Raw genomic sequence first — 20,659 nt, forward strand, 5'->3', positions numbered from 1 at the left:
GTGGTATTGCTTCCCAGGTGCAAAAAAAAAGAAAATCTGCTGGAGAGGAGCTCTGAGGAGAAGGACCTGGGGGTCCTGGTGGACGACAGGTTGACCATGAGCCTGGTGGCCAAGAAGGCCAATGGGATCCTGGCGTGCGTTAAAAGGAGTGTGGCCAGCAGGTCAAGGGAGCTGATCCTCCCCCTCTACTCTGCCCTGGTCAGGCCTCACCTGGAGTACTGTGTCCAGTTCTGGGCTCCCCGGTACAAAAAAGTGATCTTCTGGAAAGAGTCCAGTGGAGGGCCACAAAGATGATATGGAGCATCTTCCCTATGAGGAGAGGCCAAGAGACCTGGGTCTGTTCAGCCTTGAGAAGAGAAGACCGAGAGGGGATCTTATCAATGTTTACAAATATCTTAAGTGTGGGAGACAGTGGGATTTGGCCAACCTCTTCAGTGGTTTGTGGGGACAGGACAAAGGGCAATGGCCACAAAATGGAGCACAGGAAGCTCTGCACCAATTCTGATTTAAAAAAAAAAGAATCTTGAGCCCTAGTATTTACCCTGAAGGACTCTGCTCAATGCTGGCCACCAACCAGACATCAAGCCATCAATGACTCATCTTTGAGAAGTGACAAGAAATTTGTTTCCTTGAACTATGGTAAGGATCCTGTGAAACTCTGCCACTGTCATAGCTGAGTACTCCTCTCACTGGGGAGAGCTTCAGGACGGAGGGCATCAACACTGTGGGCACCTTTACCATTGAAGAACATGAGGGCAAAGGACATCAGGGTGGGATTACGAAAGATTTTGTAAACTACCACTGGACAATTGATGAGTGTATAGGCTGCTGTGGCCACGTTGGAATCACTTCTGTGTTGACCAAGTGGTAATATATTTCTGCTTTCCTTCACTGAAAGGGGGTAAAAGGGCTTGCCTCGATTCATAAATTGACTTACAAGCTCATACCACTACTAAACCTCTTTGAAGCTTAAGTTCCCAAGATGTAGCACCCCCTAAACCACTGCTTTATGAAACTGGGTAGCACCTAAAAGCCTGTGGGCATCACAACCTCAAACATCAGTTTTCCTGAGGCAACTAATGTTGTATTTTTGGACATTCCCAGAAGTTTCTCAGTTTTAACAAGTCTGAGCAGTTCAGCATCTATTTCAGACATGACTCCTGTTGGTATCCACAAATTAGGCATCTGTCTTGCATGCAGGGGAGCCTAAGCTAGTAATTCAGGAGCAAAAGAGCAGATGATACACAGAGAGAAAGACAGCAAATAACCAAAGAAGTCTACTGTGACAACTCACTGCCAGTCCCCTGTCAGTGTCCCTGCAGACCGTCCCTTTTTCAGGATATTGGCTGCCTGTGACATTTTTTCTTCATCCAGCATTCAAATTAGAGTGATCAGAGGCTGACCCGCAGAGTCTAGTTCATCATGAATTTTTTCCTACTGATTACATAAATAATCACAGGAAGGAAAGTGCCTTTTACATTAATACACAATTGCACAAGCTTCTGCAAGAACATAAGGAGAAATATGTTCAGTAGTCATGCCATGCTTGAATTGTCTTATTAATTTTGTGAGTCTAAAGGCTTGTCATCCACAAAGTGACAAAGTTGTCTGTTTAACTTAAACTCGTCTTGATTTTGTAACCTATCAATTCATTTGGAGTGCATGGGGGTAAACATCAGCTTTTAGCATTGATGTTCCTCAGGATTCTCATTTCATGAGGTTCTGGAAGAGTCTATGAATTTTGTGCCTTTTTTATTTTTCACTTTTTTGAAGGATTAATGGCAGAGCCATGAGTAAATTCAAGGGATTATGATAGAAATTTTTGCTAAAAAAAATGTGCAAAAACAAAGAAATAGGCAACCTGACATGCCAATCAAAGCTATGGCATCAAGTAGAAAATGAAAGTGGAATTGCCCAGAGGAATGTGATGAAGAGAGACACAGATTTGTGAAAACATGACAAGGGTTAGGTTCTCAGCTGGTCGTGTTCAAGAAAATATGGAGACTGTAGTGTAAGGTCAGATTGATCTAAGACTAAAAAGTCTGCCATTTGGGTTATTTGCCTCATGTTTGGTCTCACAGGACAGATGGGAAAATGTAGCACAGAAGTTTTTTTATCTCAGTTAGCAAAATTTCTGAAATAAACCATCCCAATTTAATCTTAAAATGGGCTTCCCAACAGATGATTGAAGGTCATATGAAAGAAGATTGGAGCCTTTGTATGGTCGTCCAGTTGGGGCAGCAAACAGAAAAAATGGGTCAAAATCTCTAACATTCACCATAGATGTCTTTACATTTCCCAGAAATTAGCCTCTACACCTAGGCTCTGCAACCACTCAGCCAGCTGGCACGAGAGCCCGAGACACCTTTTGAGCACTCTTTCATGTCACTGTGGTAGAAGTTTCCTCTGTTCCCTTCTCTCTGGCATGGTCATGCAGCCTGCTTACGGCTGGCCAGAGTCTCTTCGAGCTTCAGATCTGTGTTCAGCATCACAGCTGGGCCCTGCTGCTACCACAGCTAATTAGAGTCCTGCAGGTCACTGCCTTCATGAAGATGTTTTTGTTGTTCTGGTGCTGAGTACCCTTTTCCTTTGCTACTGGGACTTACCCTGCTTTCAGCACAGAGCCTTAAAGCTCTAAGACACCAGTGGAGACAGACTCTCAGTACAACAATTAGGCTCAAACACAGAGGGAAAGCAGTCCATGTTCTCCTGACACAGCCAACACCACTTGTTAGGTCTTCTCTCTCCCATCTCAGATTGCTTTGTGGTACGTGCAACAGTAGCGTGCTGTAATTAAAGCATTTGGGTCTAGTTTGTTGTACCCCTGCTGGACAGGGAGCTCTGCTGGAAGCAGGTCACATGGAGCAATGTCATTTATTCACCTCTAAGGTGAAGTTTCACAGGCAGGTGGGGCAACCACCCAACTCCCTGCTCTGGGGGTCAGCCCCCATCCCTGCACATCCCCCTGCTGTGTCCGTTGCAATGGCTCAGCACTACAGTTGCTAAAATAGCAACTGCTATTTTACTTATGTTACTATTAACCAGACTAGTACATTAATCTAAACTTTCATTTCTTCTTTTCTTTCTCTTTCAGTCTTTTGCCTCTTTAACGATACAGACTGGTAGCCAAGGGGTCCCAAGAGCCAGTGAATGCAAGGAGAACAGTTAGACCACAGCACCCATAGTGAGGAGGCCACACTTTTGCAGACTGAGAGCTACAAGGCTGAGCTGTCCCATGAAACCTTATCTGAAGAAGCACCTGGGTTGTCACTCACTGGAGACTCATAAAGGAAAATGAACTCTGGCCACTGTGATCTTAACATCTTTGTCAGGACATCTAACATCAAAAGCCCGACAGGTAAATGTTGTACCCTCCCAGAGAGTATTTGAGGTATTCTGTTAAGGATGTTGGACTTATCTGCTGTATTTTACCTCATGAAAATGGACGCTGACTGTTGCATCGTGAGCACAGGTGAAATCAGCTAAAGACTAGCAAGGAAAGAGAAATTCTCTATTTTCTGAGGTGCCTTTAGAAACGTAGCGAACATACAAAGAGGAATCGTTACAGCAACTGTAAAACAAGAGACTTTCTTCTGTCAGCATATGGATTAGTCTGATGACAACACTGTTATCTGGGTAGGTAAGGAACAAATCCCCTTCTCAAAGAAACGCTGTTTTGCTGATCGACCAGTGATACTTATCAAGAGTTATATCATTCAAGCATCTAGAATTGGATGCTTTGTGCTTAATTTTCAGGGGAGATAAGAATCTTTCTGAATAATCAAACTGTGTGAATATGGATTGCACATAGTGCCAGAGCCTCTGGAACTAGATATACCAGGGTGTTGGAGGTGTCCAACTGCTATTTTGTGTGTTAACTTCCAGACCAGCTATCCTCCCAACCTCCTCAGTACCTAAATTACATAGATGCCTGGGCTCTCCCTTCCCCTACAGGAGTCCTTATGGCACCTGAATTTCTGCTGCTGCTGCTCCCTATCTCCGGCTCACAAATCAAACATTCCCCTGCTTGCTGTGCTCATGGGACCTGAGCTATTCCACGCTGCAATAAAGACATAAATATTCATTAAGTCACAGGGAACAAGAAGCTGTAAGGAGTCGATTCTGCAGCCTTGGGGGCTGGATCCCTTCAACGGGGAGAGGCAGGGCTGGGGCCTTCATTCTCTGAACGCTGAATTACATATGCAAAGGTATGGGTCCTATGAAGTGGGAAATAACTGTTAGGGGATTGATTGAGACTGCTCCATCCTGCCACACTCAATACCCCACCGGGTAGAAAGTCTCCAGAAAGAAGGGAGATCCGGCTGTGAGTTTCTGTCCCAGACCAGGCAGAGCAGGGATTTGACTCAAGGTGTTCTCCTCCCCATTGAAAGAAGAACTGGAGGAAGGCTGTGAGTTTGGAAGGGTGTGTCACCATGTTTTGTAAGAAGATGCAGGGAGGCAGGGGAAAGCAGCTCCAAGTATGGCTGCACGGTCCCCTTGTCTAGGTAAGGAAAAATACATCACTGAAATGGATGTCAAGCGACTCAGTCATCAGATTGCAGGGGAAGATCTATCTATACAAGCCCAAACGGCAAACTTTACCAATGAAAAGTTTGTCTTTTAGGCAATTCAGTGCTTTCTGTGAAGAGAGAAGAGGAGAGAAATAGAGGATTTACATTTGTACTTAGAACATAAAACGACTGTGAGTATCCTAAGCTGTCCTTGTAAATCCAGCCCCAGGTCTGTTGCTTGTTCGTGATTCCAAGTTAATGTTTTTAACCACTTGCTCCTTCTCTCTAGGATTTGCTAATAATAATAAAAGAATAATAGCGCAGGAAAAACGTAAGATCCAAGCACCCTGTGGGGCAGTGTCAGCAGCACACAAATGATCGCTCCCTCCCCTGACTGTACTGCAGGCAGTTATCGGTGTCAGCCGAATCTTCCATCTCCCTCAGTGTGGTAGCAGCTAAATAAAAGAGACCAAGCAGATCCCTGGTGTCACCCCAAGTAGGCTGCTCGAGCTACTTCAGGCATGGACTTGCCCCATACATTTACCAGTGCAGGAAGCGCTGCTGCGCCTGCATCTCCCCGGGTGAACCTGCAGCTGGTCTGCAGTCCACACCAAGTGTCTGTCTGTCACTGCCTCTCTCTGCTTCTCTTCTGGACTCATAGGAAATATATTCCTGCCTCTTTTGTCTAACCTTTGTCTTCCAGTTTTTTGTCTGCCTTGTGAATTCTGCCTAATTAGGAACCTTTCAAATTCCCTTGTGGCCTCGAGTTTTCTCATGCAGAATTTGGAATTAGAGCATTTTATGGTTGGTTTTCAGGGCCAGGGCCATGCTTTTAAAGCGATATAATAACAATTAATAATATTTTGCACTTCCATACAGTTTTCTGGTTTTTTTTGTTGTTTGTTTGTTTGTTTGTTGGTGTGTTTTTTCTTTTCCTCTGGGGATCTCAAAGCACTTTCTAAGTGGCAATTAATTAAGATTCAACGTTGTGAGGAGAGGAATGTGTAGGGACACATTTCTTTTCCACTGTAGGAATGCAGCCATCTCCATGGTAGACAGCAATAACTGGTTTAAGACAATTAGTGCAATATATTGAATACCAGACAGCAGTTTCTAGGATAGAAAGTAAAACAATACAATACAAAAGGGATTTATACAATCAGACTGAAATGACACATTAATTTTAACCACAATGCCAAGGGTAGTCCTCCTCCCACCCAAGGCCAGAAATGCAGCTTTGCATCTTGTAGAGAAAGAAGCAGCCCTGCTAACGGACTGAAGCAGGGCACTTTCAGCCTTCCAGCCTCCACGCAGACCGTGCTGGGACTCGGGCTTGGTCCTAAATCAAGAGCAAATAGTGCCACCTACTGCACCCTCAGCTCCACCAGCTCAGGGGTGACTGCCCAGCAGATGCATCACCCACGCCTCGCATGTGAAAACCAGCGTGTTTTCTAAGCGATGTATACACAGCACATATATACACAGAGAGAGACAGACAACAGAAGAGTTGCTATGCCAGAAAAGAAGCAAACTTCGGCTTGTTTACTGATAGCACTTTTTTATTACGGTGACGAGAAAAGACATGAACATGGACCGAAGCACCAGCTGGAAGCTGTGTATTTTGAGGCCCCACGGTAGCTAGCAGTCATGTCTTGCCTCTGCTGCCTTAGTCTTCAGAATATTAATGAAGGAAAGAGTGTTTGTTATTTCCAACACTCCTTCTCCTTACAAGGGTAGTATTAATGATATAAGGAAGTAAACAATTCACTGAACCACAGAGCTCTAACAGTTATTAATTTCTGAGGAACTATCCTCACACCAATCTAGGAGCTGGAACATTGGAGAATGGTGCGAATAAATATAACACATACACATTCTGCCTTACAAACATCAGGCACTGGTCCAGTTTGTTAAAACTGTTCCTTTGCAACAATCACAAATTCAGGCATTTGACATCTAAAACCAGCCTTGGCAAAAACCATCTAAAACCCTTGGCAAAACCCAGCACTGCTCTTGTATGCCTGATGAGTGCCTAACCTGGCTGCTGCCTTGTTTTGCTTGCACGGCTTGGCTTGCAAAGAAGAGGTGGTGAATGCTCTCGTCCATGATACGGGGTGGTCTGCTGGTCAGGGCACTCTGGAGGTCCTGGAAATGGGAGAACATTTCCACCTCAGGCTGAGGAAAGCAGAGAGCTGGATATTCCCCCTCCTAGTTCAGTGCTCTACTGCCACATCGTTCAAAACATGAGAAGTGGCACCATCAGTACTAGACCCATGTCTTTAGGAAAGGGTGATGGAGCAGATTTCAAAGGCATGAAGACAACTAACATTTCCAGTGGCTCTCTCTACTTTCCTTATACCTCACAAGTCAGGCAGACAGAAGCAACCTCTGCAGGTCTTTACAGTTGCTTATGCCTTTGCATTGCCTGGAAAAGAGATTTAGGTGGATGTTTCCCTCCCTTTTTCATCTCAGGCTCCTAAATTTCAGCCATGTGTGCAAATTAAACCAGTTGGGTTCTGGCTGCTGGCAGTAGTCCTCACTACCCCTTTGAGATTATCCCAGCAGGTCTTTCTGTGCAGTGCCGGGGGAACCAGACCTTAGAAAGCTCTGCAAAATCCAGGCGGAAAAAGTGCATTTGGGGATCAGCTCTCAGCAGACCTGACGAGTGCAGAGCCAGCTCAAGGCTGATCCTTACTGCAGGTAAAATTTGGTTCTGCAAAAGGCAGGAGAAAAAAAAAATGCAGGAGATTTCAAGGAGGTTTATAGGAAGGAAAAGTTGGGATTCGCCATCCTGGGGAAAGACCACTTTTCTAAGTTCTCTTTGGGCTACTGGACCATCTGCCCAAATGCTGTGTGAATGGAGAACTGGAGATGCTGGACCAGGTGAGAAGGGAGACAGGCCTGGGAAGGAGAGCAGGACTTTCTACTTCGGTTGTTGCTGAGGAGGAGGAAAAGGGGGAGCTGACCTCTAAAGTAGTAATCGTTGGCTCCTACAGTCTCTGTAGCTGTGCAGATAGTGACTGGCCAGACTGGGACCAGGGCAGCGCTATGCCACGTGCCTCACTCTGGTCAGCAGAGCGAGGCAGCCTGCCAGCCCCTGCTGCTGCAGGCACCCATCAGCTGTGCCTGTCCGTAAAGGTGGCCCTGCAGGAATGAAGACTGAGGGGTAAGCTTCTATCTTGGAGCATAATTTTTCCCAAAAGCTCTGTCCAGAAGCCAAGATTCATCTCGCTGGAGCCCTGCGGAGGTAAGGGACCTTCCCAAGGAAGCTCCCCAGCACATCGTGGCTTCAACCACCGCCACCTGAGCTTGCATTATCAACCTGTGGGGAAAGGAATTCATTTTTTTCTGAAAGGCAATGGCTGGTTTAATTTTCTTATATATGAATCCACATTTGATTGCAAGATTTGTACACGGTACTGAGCACAGAGGCCCTAATCCTCACCAAAGCCCCTGGGTGTGCCTTCACTACAGGACCAAATAAAAATAGTGATTGCATTAGGTATCCATTCATCAAAACGGGGTACTGGCTAAGGATGCTTCCTCTTACTGTCCCTCTGTAGTGCGTTATCTTCCAAAACAAAAATAATTTCAAATAATAATTTAAGTTTCAGGTTGCTCAAAGCCAGATACTCATAAGGGCAGGCTGTCAACTTCCTAGCACCAATTAATGTATTGATAAAGCTGCTGGAGTAGTGACATTAACAGCATCTTCTTACAAAGATACCTGCAGGTAATATCAACCCAATTACTATTGAATCTGAGGTGGAGGAACTGGCAAGCCTGCCTTAACAGAATTACCAAGATACATTGAATTATTTCTACCAATATGGAAACTAATACAAGAGCGAAGCACTGAGACATATTTGTCTTTGTTGAGCAAAGCTGAAGCACAGATGTTCCCCAGGCCATTCTGGCCCATGTTGGTGATATATTCAGAACTCTGGATGTTTCAAGAAAATACACCCTTAGCCACACTCCCTCTGCTGTCCTTACTGATATTCATTAAAGAAACAGACCCTTAAAGCAAAGGCAGACCCACCAACAGAAAGGTGATTTATAACTGAAACACCACAGCCAGAGAAGAGACTTAGCACCAGGGTGGGACATCGAAAGAAAACGTTTTTACGGAAGTATGGGTTGACGTAAACCATTCATCCATTTTTCACTCCTGCAGCAAAACCCACGTGGCCAAACCAGTGTTTAACATCCTTTGGACTTACTCCAGTCAATTCACAGATTCAGCTTCAGGGTGAGGGATTGGGGAATGTGATCAGACAGGAACAGTCACAGGGCATTGTAGTCTGAACAAAAGGAAGGGATGCTGGACGAGAGAAATGGGGACGTGTCCATCTTACGTGGCAAATGGTTCTACTGTCTCAAAATATTAGTGTCCTATTTAAAGAAAGCTTTTAAAGCCCTAATGTGCCCCAACCATGCTAGTCACTTTTTCATTTAATACATAAATATACGTACACATATATGTGCATGTATGTATGTATATATAAATATGTAATTTTTATTATTAAGTGACCCATTAAAGAAACCAAGGAGCAAACAACACACAGGGTGAACAATCCTACTCAGAGATGTTGCTTTCACTCTTTCTCTTGCTTTGGTAGATTATTATATTGTGCAATGATGTCTTCTCACTGTCTTCTCTTAATTATCCCTAATTCTATTAAACAGACAAACATCAACTGCAAATAATTCATGCTTAATTATGCAGTGTTGGTGGTTGATACAGTATTAGCATCAGCTTTTCTTTTAATATTTTGGCAGCACACAAATGAAACTGTTACAATATGTTTAAATAGCCGCTCTCACAGTAATGGTCATGAATCCATCGCGTGCACAGTAGCCTCACCTCCAGCCATGAAAGGCCAGCAGGGACGGTGAAAGGGAGCAGCTCCCATCCCAAATGAGCTTCCAGATGCCCTTGCTTGATATGGATCTGATGGCAGGAGGCTAGCAAATGGTTGCCAGGTGACCCTGGAGATACACAGGAGGCGCCGTCATGTAACACAAAACAATCACTTGCAAAATAAAGCAAAAATTCTCTGGGTTTTGTCATCATTATTATTTGTAATCGCTTCTGAGGATGGAGAAGCCTTGTCAGACCAGATGGGGCCAGCATATATAATGAATGACACACTACACTGCACAGGAACCAGAAGTAGTTGAGAGCAATAGGGTCCCTGGACTGCCAGTATTGCATTAGGGGAAACAGATCCAATTGGAAGATGGTAAAAGACGTGGCCCTTTTCCTGAAGACACTGCAAAGGTGCCAGACAATGGGCAGCATTTTTTGCTTGAGAATACAAAAAAATCTGGCATAATCTCGTATATCAACCACTGGAGCCACAGGGAGCAGCTCTTTACTTGTGCCACGGTAACTTGTACTGGTCCTCCAGGAATCTAAGATCTTCTAGAGTCTGGCTTTGTGTAGCATATGTGCCACAGAGCCTGTGATTAAAACCAGAATAATTTGTTCTGTGCTTCCCAGGTGTAAAAAAACTTTGTGAGATGGGATTTATTTTGCTAGGTGCTTTGCTTTGCTTTGCTTTACTATATTTTTTGCCTGTGCAGAAGTAGCACATTTTCCTGCCCTGTTACACAGCAGCTAAAACAGATCCACGAGCCATGTCCCCATTTCAGAGGCTAAAGTATACCTCAGGGTGGCCCTAGGCTTCATTCTTTCCCTTGGCAACCTCCCATCATTTACCAATGTCCAGGCAATAAGAGGCACTGAACCGATTCCTAGGCTGGATGACAGTGGGCCCAGAGGATGGTTTGGAAGTAATGAGATAGGACAGGCCTTTTTCAGGGAGCTGGTCAAGCTGTTCCAAGCAGATTCATACTTGCGTTAATTTCCAGGAGTAAATACTGCTTGAAGGCATTGCATTTGCTCAGAATAGGACTATGAAGAGGATTTGGTTCTTAACCCATTTGGTTCTTAACCCGTACATTGTACCAAACATAACATGCCAGATACAGTTCTCCTTCCAGGCCCATCGAAAATACTTTAAATGGGTGGGACAAAATAAGTCTGGAGCCAGTGCTGGCCCTGCTTGGAGTGGAAGCTGGGCTAGGTGGTCTCCCATGGCCCACGTCTGTGTGAATGACTCTGGGACCGTGTCGTGAGGGGAAGAGGCCTGGGCCCAGAGAGGCCTCTTCAGAGGTTTTGAAGCATCCAAAAGCTCATATGGCTAAAAGTGCCGGGAGTACAGAGACCCTTCTTCGCTGGCTTCACACAGTGGCCAACAACTGAATCAGTGAAGAGCTTAAAACAACTCCATGGTGCAGAAGCAGCTCCCTGCGTTAACATGGCTGAGTCATAAAGGCCAGAGGCAGCCTTCCGCTAACGCGGGGCTGGCACAAAAGCTGAATAATGAAGGGAAGCTTACACTGCTGCTGCTGCTGCCTTTACTCTGGGACTTGTTTTATTCTTGCAAGCTCTCAGCCAGTCACTATTCATGCACAGGTGCAACTATAAAGGGGCCAAATGTGGAAGGCAGGGTGTGACTAAGCCCAAAAATGAGCGACACGAATGCATTATTCATGCAGACAGCTTACAATGTTCTGCAATTCCTTTCTTCAGAGCAGATCACTCCGCTATCAACATCAGCTACAAGATTCTTTGTTTCTGACACCTGCCTTTGTGTCTTTTTTACCTCAGAAGCGAGGTGACTGTGTGTTTGCATGAAATGGCTGCTTGGGCCAAATTTCCCAGCAATGCCGGGTGACTCCCTGGGGCTATAAGGGAGCAGCACGGGCACAAGTGGCAATGGGGTCCAGAAATCTTATGCCATCGGTCCCTCTGAGGACAGGAAGGGGTGTGCTGTCATGAACTTTGTTTGAAATACGTATTAGAGTTACTGGTTAAAAGGGCGGAAATATATTTAGAGGGTAGAACAAGGAGAGAGGAAGAGGGGACTAGAGAAAGCAAAAAGGAAAGGTTAGGAATGGGGGAGAGAGGAACTTCCAATCAAGACAAAAAGAGAGCTTGAAACTTGACTTCGTTGTTGAAAATAATAGGGTTTTTAACAGTTAAAAGGTTTTAAAAGGTCATTATGCATTTAGCAGCAAAAGAGCAATATGAATTTCTAAGCAGCAACATCTGGAAGATCAAAAGAAATCATACTTCAATCAACATGAAAATCTCTGCTCATTACACGCAATCATATTTAGTTATTAATAGACACCGGCTAGACATTGACATTTTACACATTTCATCCTATGATGCGCCAGGGACACTTCTGGCATTTAGTTTATCATTTTCATCAGTGTCATGGAAAGAGTGACCGATATGACCCCAAAAAATCTCACACTGTCAGTCATCGTAAGTGAATTTATCAACACATACGAAATCGGAATCCACATGAGAGTTTTAACTGTTTGCATACTAAATTACTTCATTCTTCACGCTTCAAAAAAAATTCCTTTTTGCATAATAAATAATGATAAGGGGCAGCGGACAATTATATAGGTGGAAACAATATGCAAAATACTTAGAATTCAAATTTGTTGTGTGAATATATCCAGAAGTTGCTTAAGTAATCAGCTCAGCGGCTGTATTATCCATTGTTAGAGGTTAATACAAAAGCTCTTCAGCTTATATTAAAGCAGACCAACTTAAACTGTAATTGGCACATGTCCTGTTAGTATTTTCTTTATGTTATACATCTTCCAAATGGTTCAGAAACGCAATTGGGTCAATATTAAAATTAGCTAGTCTGTTGTTTTGATTCAGAAAATGAAGAAGTCTTTGGGAGGAAGGAGTCGGTCCCAAAATAGCATTCACATCAACACGAGCACAAAAGGAGAGCGTTGTAAGCCAGCAGCTCTCGCCTAAACCTCTGCCTTGTGGTGTGAGAGGGAAGGCTCGTAACTGGGAATGGCTTGCTAGACTGGCATATTCGATTTCATGACTGATTTTTGTGTGTAATAATTGCATTAAAAAAATAATGAGAGTGGGTTTCTTTCTAGTTTTACCAATCACTATGGCAAACATGCTGAGACGCTTCAGACAGAAATGTGATTTTACTTCTAATGACAATTATTTTTGGACTGAATTGTAATTTAGTTCGTTAATTAGATCTGTCACTGCATTTTCTAACTCAGTTATTGCATCCTTTGATGATTTTACCAGAATTATACTTCTATTTCTGCCACTTGCATTCTATGCTTTAATAATTCTTCAGACAAATATGCTAGGCGGTTGATTACATTTTGTGGCAGCAGTAATGTAAACCCTCTCCTGTGTTACATTGATTCAAAAATCATGCTGATCACTGAACCAACAAGCCAGGCCAATACTACTCTGAACAAGTGAAGTATTCAGAGGAATTCAGCCAGGAGCAGATTGTGGACATGCTTTTTTAGTTATTAAATTGATATAAACATATACAAGCAATCATAGATGAAAACAAGGTTTTTTAAAAAAAAAAAAAACAGCACCTTGAGTGTTCTAAAATTCATTTGGTTATCAGCTAAATGAGATCTCATCTACTGAATTATTTCAAAGCAAGTTGACATGGGATTACTATTTATTAATGATCTGGGATTTTTTAAGATCTTTCCATTTCTATAGCTTTAAAAATGAGATTGTTTTTATGTGAATTATAGCTTATTGCTGACCCAGACCTGTGGGTGTAGTTAGAAATTCACTTTTGGAATAAAGACAATGTGATCAAAACAGTCACTTTAAAAAAATCTTCAGCATTTTCAAGCTACCAGTTCCTCAGAGCTTCTCTGTGTATCCAGACATCTGCCAGTCAGGTGCTGTGTGACGCGGACTACAACACAAAGTCCTGATTCTGAAAATACCCACCACTAAACATAGCTGTTACGGCAGCAAGCAACCCCACGAGACTATGCTAGGCTGTAATTTCACTGCCTGCCCTGAACATGGGACAGCCTGTAGCTGCTCTGGAGCAGGGGCAGAACAGGGAATGTTCACTATTTCCCTCTCTTTTTGCTTGCTCGAGGAAGAAATATCTGCTGTACTTCTCTTTGTGGAATTAAAGTACTTTTTTCACTCTTCTCTAAGAGAGAGATCACCAAGCCAGAACTCAGCTTACCTAGTTTGCCTTCTATCTTCTTATCCAGTTAAGCCTCAGGCCTAAGAAAATGTATTCGAAACAAGTTTTTTTGGTTTTGTTTGTTTGTTTTTATTAACCATATTCTGTGAGATTTTAAAGGTAATTCTCGTGTTTATTGTTGTATTGGATTTTTTTTTCAAAATAACTGTAGTGTCCTATGAAGACATCCTCTGATATAGCATTCGGCCATTTGGCTCCAGGGGTGCTGTGAATTTCCTTGTAGTGCACTGCAGGACTTCCAGGACACAGGGACCAGCTCATCACTTCCCAATACTCTTCCTTCTTCATTTCTTTTAATTCTTCCAGGGTGCCCAATTTTCAAACCACTAACTACCAGCACAGGGTAAAAATATTTGTAATTATAACAGTTCTGCACAGACTTGTAATTATGTCTCTTAAGCTCCATGGACTTCCTTTCTGTAAGTGGATCATTTCTGGAAATGTTGGGCTGTGAAACAGAAATGGTTATTGCTTGAAAAGGCTTTAAAAGACCCAAAAAATGGAGCAGACCCAGAAAATAGAGCAATGCTCATGTACCAGACCACTGCTCAGAAAGACCTTGCTGGAGCAGGAAGGAAACACTGAATGAACACAGCCCTGAGAGGAGGCTGTGCATTATTCTAAAGTCCAGGCACTAAAGCTGAGCACAAACTCTCCTAAAATCCTCTTTCATATGTTTCTCAATGATAAAAGCACACTTCAAAAATAAATAGACTTAATAATAACAGATAGGAATCTGAATTATTAAAAATCCCAAGGATCTGATTAAAAATAGCCAAGAATTCCTGATAGTGGTGCTTCCCAGACTGAGGCACGCAGCCCAAGCAGGAAATGCTGGTGGGGATGAGCTCATGAGCTTGGAAGTGGAGCCCCAAGAGAAGACGTCTGGGAATTTCTGTCTTATCGTCCCTGTGGATTTTTGTAATGCCATCGTGGTTTAATCTTGGCAATTAACCTCCTCTACTATAAATGTAGTTAACAAATTAAGACAGTGTTCACTTGTGTTTTCATAGACTAAAGTAGGGTTTTCCAGGGTATAAACCCACCTGAGTAAACATGCCATGAAAAATATTGGTACTTAATGCCTGTTGTATGGAGGGAGGGAAGAAGGTAACAGTGGCTAAACAGGCACAACAGAGAACGTTAAAGCACGCAGACATGTGGAAAAGGTGTGCCATTTGGCCAATTATTGCAGAATTAGACACTCTGAAGAAAACAAAGCTGTTAAAAGCATGAAGCTGTAGGAGCACCATATGAGCAGGGCAGGCTGGGGGCGGCTTTGAAGGGAAACATCAAAAAGAGAAATGCTGATCTTATAACTACTACTATTTATACCTACTTGTAACTTTGCAGAAAACAGGTGCAGAACTTTAGGTTTAGGACAGTAAGAGAGCTCTTGGCTTCTAGTGATGCCTGCATGTTCCTTGGATGTAGTGGCATGCTGGCCCTTGTCCCCACGGTTGCTTTTCTCCTGCATGCTTTACCCCAGCTACTGGTTGGTGACAGCACCACGTTGACCACAATCCAGTAAGAACTGGATGTGGTCTTCTCTGGGAGAGAAAAAGGTTCTGGGAGATCCTGGGGTCTGGCATCACACTGGGTCGGTAATTGAGTGGATGAGGGGAGGAGGGGGGCAGGAGCAAGAGGGGTGTCAGGCAAGCAGGAAAGCAAAATGTTTGAAATCGCCCTGTGACATCGGTCAGGATGCTTGTGGAGCAGTGGGGTTCACGCAGGTAAGAACAAAAACCCAGGCTAATGGAGGCCTGAAGCAAGGCAAGGTGGGCTAGCTGTGGGAGGACTGTCAGGAGGGATGCAGTCACTCTGAAATAGAGATGCCTCCGCACAAAACTTGGAGCAGCGCAACTCATTCCAAAACAGAGTCATGCTGCTTCCAAAGTGGTTTAATTAAAGCAGAATCAAAATGTCAGCATAAAAAAAAAAAAAAAAAAAAAAAAAAAGAGAGAGAGAGAGAGAAAAAAAAAAAGAAAAGAAAAGAAAAGAAAAGAAAAGAACTTTTGTATGAGGACACAAGGCAGCTGATGCCAAAAAACAAAAGTTACAGGGGAGGGAAAAAAAAAAATTTCCATGTTGCCAAAGCCCTTTTCTCACTGGAGGGAATTTCAGCTGAATGGCTGCCACTGCCGGCAGCTGGAGTCGCAAAGCGAGCAGGGGAGCAGCGGGGTTCTCATTCTCTCGCCTTGCTGGCCGAGGGCTGGGACAATCCAGCTCATTATTTTCAAAGGCACAGCTCAAAGCAGTAGGTCCGGCGCTTGCTGGGCCCACATTAGTCCATTTACAGCATTTGTCCTAGCCTGTTACCAGGCTTCTGGCAGGGACAGGGATAAAAACAGTCTCTGAAAGGAGGCTGGGCAAATGGCAGTGCTGAAAAGCACTTCTGTTTTCACCATTCGGGGGGAATTTGCCGAGAAATCCAGCACAAGGCAGCATCCAGCTGCAGTGGGGAGCGAGCAGCTCTTCGCCATGTCCCACACCAGGAGGGCTGCAGGGCACGAGCTGCAGAAAATCTGCTGTTGCTTCGACCCAACAAGCTGTCGGTGCCCTTCTGCCACTGAACGTTAAGGGCGGGTCTATGGGCATCCACGTGCATTTGTGAAGTCAGAGGAGGATTGAGGAAAATGAACTTGTGGTTGCTGTTTTCACCTTATACTTGCGTGGTGATCCGAGTAGCTCCTGAGCTGCAAAGTAGCATCAGCCTTTACTTCCCTCCATTCGTGCGACAACCAAATTCTTGGTAGCAGCTCAGGAGCTGGTTTTAGAAATTGCACCTCAATGATAGACTTGATGATAGACAGCTGATGGCAAGAAGAATCTCAGAAAACCTTCAACGAAGACGGTTACTTTTGTTAGCCATTGGTACAGCATTCCTAGTCCACAAACAACAGTGAACAAAATCTAGCAAAACGGTCTTTAACTGAGAAATTTCACCAAGGGGCAAATGTTCATGGCTAAGTTATAAACCCAGTGAATTAACAATGCTACACGGGAAATGATAGAAAAGCTGTAATACAACAGTGCTAATGGGAATCCCTAATTCTGGTAGATGATTTTCCCTTTGTCCTGTTGTGGCTCCTTTCTTCCCAAGCTAGAAATAAATATATAAGTTAAATGCAATAAAAATGCCCACCTAATTGTGCAGATGCATAGTTAATTAATCACTTAATTTAACCCACTTAGCTTCAATGGGAAAGAAATGTAATCTGACAGTCAAGGCAGCAATATTTTTTCTATTTACTCTAGTGTTTGAAAACATCTACATGTTAAAAACAGTGCCTACACACAAAGGATTGATGCTAATCTTTTTGCTTAATTTGGTTTTAAAAAGATTTTATAGCATTTAATAGGTAAAGTATGCACCCTGGGTAAAAATAACAGTCCCATTAAGCGTCTGGTAAATATTAACAAATTTTATTAAAAACAAATACATATATTTGTGGATAGACAGATTAGAGAGCTACTTAGCTGTGAAAATTTGCTTTGGGCTGAAACTTGATCAAAAAATTGTGTGCTTATGGCTCCAGAGTACACACTGCTCCAAAACATTGAACTGTGTGCTTCATTATACTTTAAATCTAAGCTTCCCCATGTTAATGGCTCTCCGGTACGCATTACCATAATGCAGCATTAAACAAGCCACGCTACGCTGCCTCCACAACGCTTTTCTGTCCAGCAGTGGGGAGCCAGGCCCTGGGGACTGCTTTGGGGTCCCCTAAGGAACAAGGTGGCACCTGAGCCTCGGCAGAGCCCCGACGTCGAGCACGGCCCAGCAGGTTGTGCTCACATGGCTGTGCCTCCTCTTCAACGTGAGCTTTATAGAAATGGAGGCCAAAAGGCTGCCCTGTCTGTCTCAGGCAGGAAGGTAAAACTGAGATTTTTGCCTTGAGGATGAAGGATCGGGGCCAGGTTGCTGGGTCCGTGTGCACCGGAGGGGATTTGGGGCTGGAATTACTGATGCTGATCCTGCCGGGGGTGGCAGCGAGCACTCCTCCAGGAGGTGTGCTCCTCTCACCCCAAATAGGAGCTGGGACCCTCAGTGCTGTGTCTCACCCCAACCAGTAGCCCTGCTGGTTTTGTCTGCTCTTACAAGTGGTCCTGCTGGAGGGAACCGCGGAGGAAAGCTGGGATGCACTCAGCACACACAGCTCTACACTGCACACACCCCACCCTGGCAGGGCCGGGGTGGTTTCCAAAACAGAGGAAAGGGAAGGATATCGGGGACTGTTAGGAGGGTTAGCAACAAAACCCTGTGCTCTATATTCGTGAAAGACTTTTCTAAAAGACTTAAGGAAAACTTCCAAGCAAAGCTCTGTGAGATTACCGATGCACTCAGACATAAGTATGGGCTTAAATCTTGGACTGGGTCCAAAGCTGTAAAGAAATTATATCCTTAACAATGTAGACTGCGTGCCCCTCCACAAGCTATACTGAGCTACTATTTTTGAGGACAAAACTGCCACGGCAAAATCTATTTTTGTTTACAGATGTACACTCACTCATATATGTATATGTATATATAAACATGTGTATTTATATATGATATATATAAATACATATATGTGTGTGTGCACAGCATCTACCACCTAAAGACCCTAGGATGCTTTCAGCACAACCTTCATGACTGAGACCATCTACTCGGAGCTTTATAGGTAATGGATTTCTATCTCACTGGTAGCTCTGGAAAAATGTCACTGAAGTTACTGGGTCTCATTCCAAATCAGCTTGCCAGTTATCAGCAAACAGGGAGATATTTTTAGAATCATTGCAGCAGGTAAAACAAAGTGCTTCATTTGCCAAAATAAAGCATTTTAAACTTTTTGATATTAATTTTCAAGCCATTTCTAGCTGAAATGTATTTTCTGAAAAAAAAAAAAAAAAAAAAAAAAAAAAAAAAACAAGGAATATACCACCCTGGCACTGTTAAAAAGAAGCATACTATCTATGAAATTATGACAAATATCTCAGTGAAATAAAGTGTATTCTGAAGACTTAATATCACAAAATCTTCCTGGTTCATCAGAAATTTTAACTAAAAAGGTTCACACGGCTCTGTATTTTGGGCCCAGGATCTGGTTCCTATCATAGTTTTGAAGTTGTAGACAGACTGGAGGAAGTTTAAGATATGTCCGTAGTCCTCCAAGTTTTGCGCACAATTTCCTCACCAGGCATGCTGTTGGGGTAGGAGACCATAGGGGAGGGACCACATAAGTAAGAAATGGTATTTAGGCTAGAGTAGTCTGGGAGATGAAATATTTACTTTGGCAATGAATGGGAAAACCAACCCAAATTAACCAGGGGGAAAAAAAAAAAAAGTGGAAGGGGAGCTGCTACTTGTCTGCAGTGGAGCAAAGTACGTTGCTGAACGTGCTTCTGACATATCTCACGGCCAAGAAATGCCTGGAGGTGTGCTTCATCCGGAAGACAGCTCAGCAAACACAGCAGGTGAACAAGTCCTCCTGCCCATCCGCTGTCCCGGCGAAGAGGCTGGTACCTGTGTGCTGCCTGGGAGCGATACCCGGCTTGTGGGATCCGGAGACAGGTGGAGCAAATCAAAGAAAGCCTACAAATTGCTAGAGCCTAAACGTGTAGCAAGAGAATTTAATGAACATTGAGCTGAGAAGACAAGCACGAGCATGTAGAAGAAACCCTGGGCAGCAAATAACATGAGCATACAGACCAGGCCGTGCTATGGTTTGTTTAATGGGAAATACAATGGGTGACGGTGGAGGAAAAGGTCTTGATCCTCGGTGAGGCGTGAGCTTTACACTCCGAAAGTCTTTCTTGAGAAATAAATTCATACTGGCTCGAATATGGGCATTGTCACACAGAGTGACAAGCGGCTGAGTGGCTGTAAACAAAAGGTAATGATAAATGACACTGCATCAGGCCGCCGTGTCTGCGTGGCAGTGACGGCCAACGAGATACCGTCGCAAAGAGGCTGGAGCTGTCACCGCGACAGCCCGGCTTTATTTTAACATCTCTGCTAATGATCTGGAAAAGGCAGGAGAAACGCACGGCGTTTCCTTCGTTTGATTTTCAAGGAAAGAGGCAAGCCTCTCACCTGCTCCTGGGAGACCCCTGGTATCAAAGCACCGTTCCCCCCCCACACCCTGTCTGCAGCGAGACGGATCGCGGCAAGGCTGCGCAGGCGGTTGTTTGAGAAAGCGCCCGATGGTGGAGGTGGTGGCAGCGATACAAAAGAATACGTAGCAATTATCTGCCCGGCGAAGAGGCTGTCCGGGAGCAAACCAGCTCTTGACGTAAGCAGAAAGCAGGAGAGCAGATAGATAAACCTGTGTGTGTCGGGGAAGGGGGTGTTTTCGACAAACCTGCAGGGATTTTTGATCCAAATTGTTTTAAGTATCCATGATATTTCTTCGGGGGATTTCTGATCACCTCCTTTCTGTTGTCAGCGGGTTCGTTCACCCCGCAGAAATGTGCGTAGAAAGAGGTGAGACGGCATTCGTTACCTGAACGTCAAGGTTTTCAGGGACAAGGGGGGGAACAGAAGCAGGAGGAAGGTCTGAATGGGCAGAGCAAAGGAGGAGCAGAGGCGGAGAAAGGCAGCGGTGTGGTTCAGGCAGAGATCCCACCAAATATGCTGAAGCCAAAGGGAAAAGGACCATTTCCATTTTGCCTTTTTGATGGAGGCAGGAGTGGCTCTGCCATGTCCTGTGCACCTTGTGGCCAAAACTGCAGCAAGGTGGTGTAAATGCGAGAGCGAAAACCTCCAAACGGGGAAAATGGAGGAGATGGCAGACAAAAGAAGCCACAAATAACCCTTCATGCTGGGGGAAGGGATAATCCCTTCACGCCACAACAGGCCCAGGGGGATTGGGATTGCTTTGGTCCACTCCTGTGGCTAATAGAAAGAGGGGGGGGAAAGCAAGCAAACTCTGCTGGGTTTCACCTACACTGTTTCTGACTCCTCTCATTCATAGAGAAGATGGCTTTTAGCAGGCTGCTGAAGAAGCGGATCCTCTAACCACTCCCCTTATTTCTTGATCATTGCTGCTGTATCGCGTAGGT

Source organism: Anser anser (genome assembly GCF_964211835.1).
Source record: "Anser anser genome assembly, chromosome: 2".
In the NCBI taxonomy this organism is placed as follows: domain Eukaryota; kingdom Metazoa; phylum Chordata; class Aves; order Anseriformes; family Anatidae; genus Anser; species Anser anser.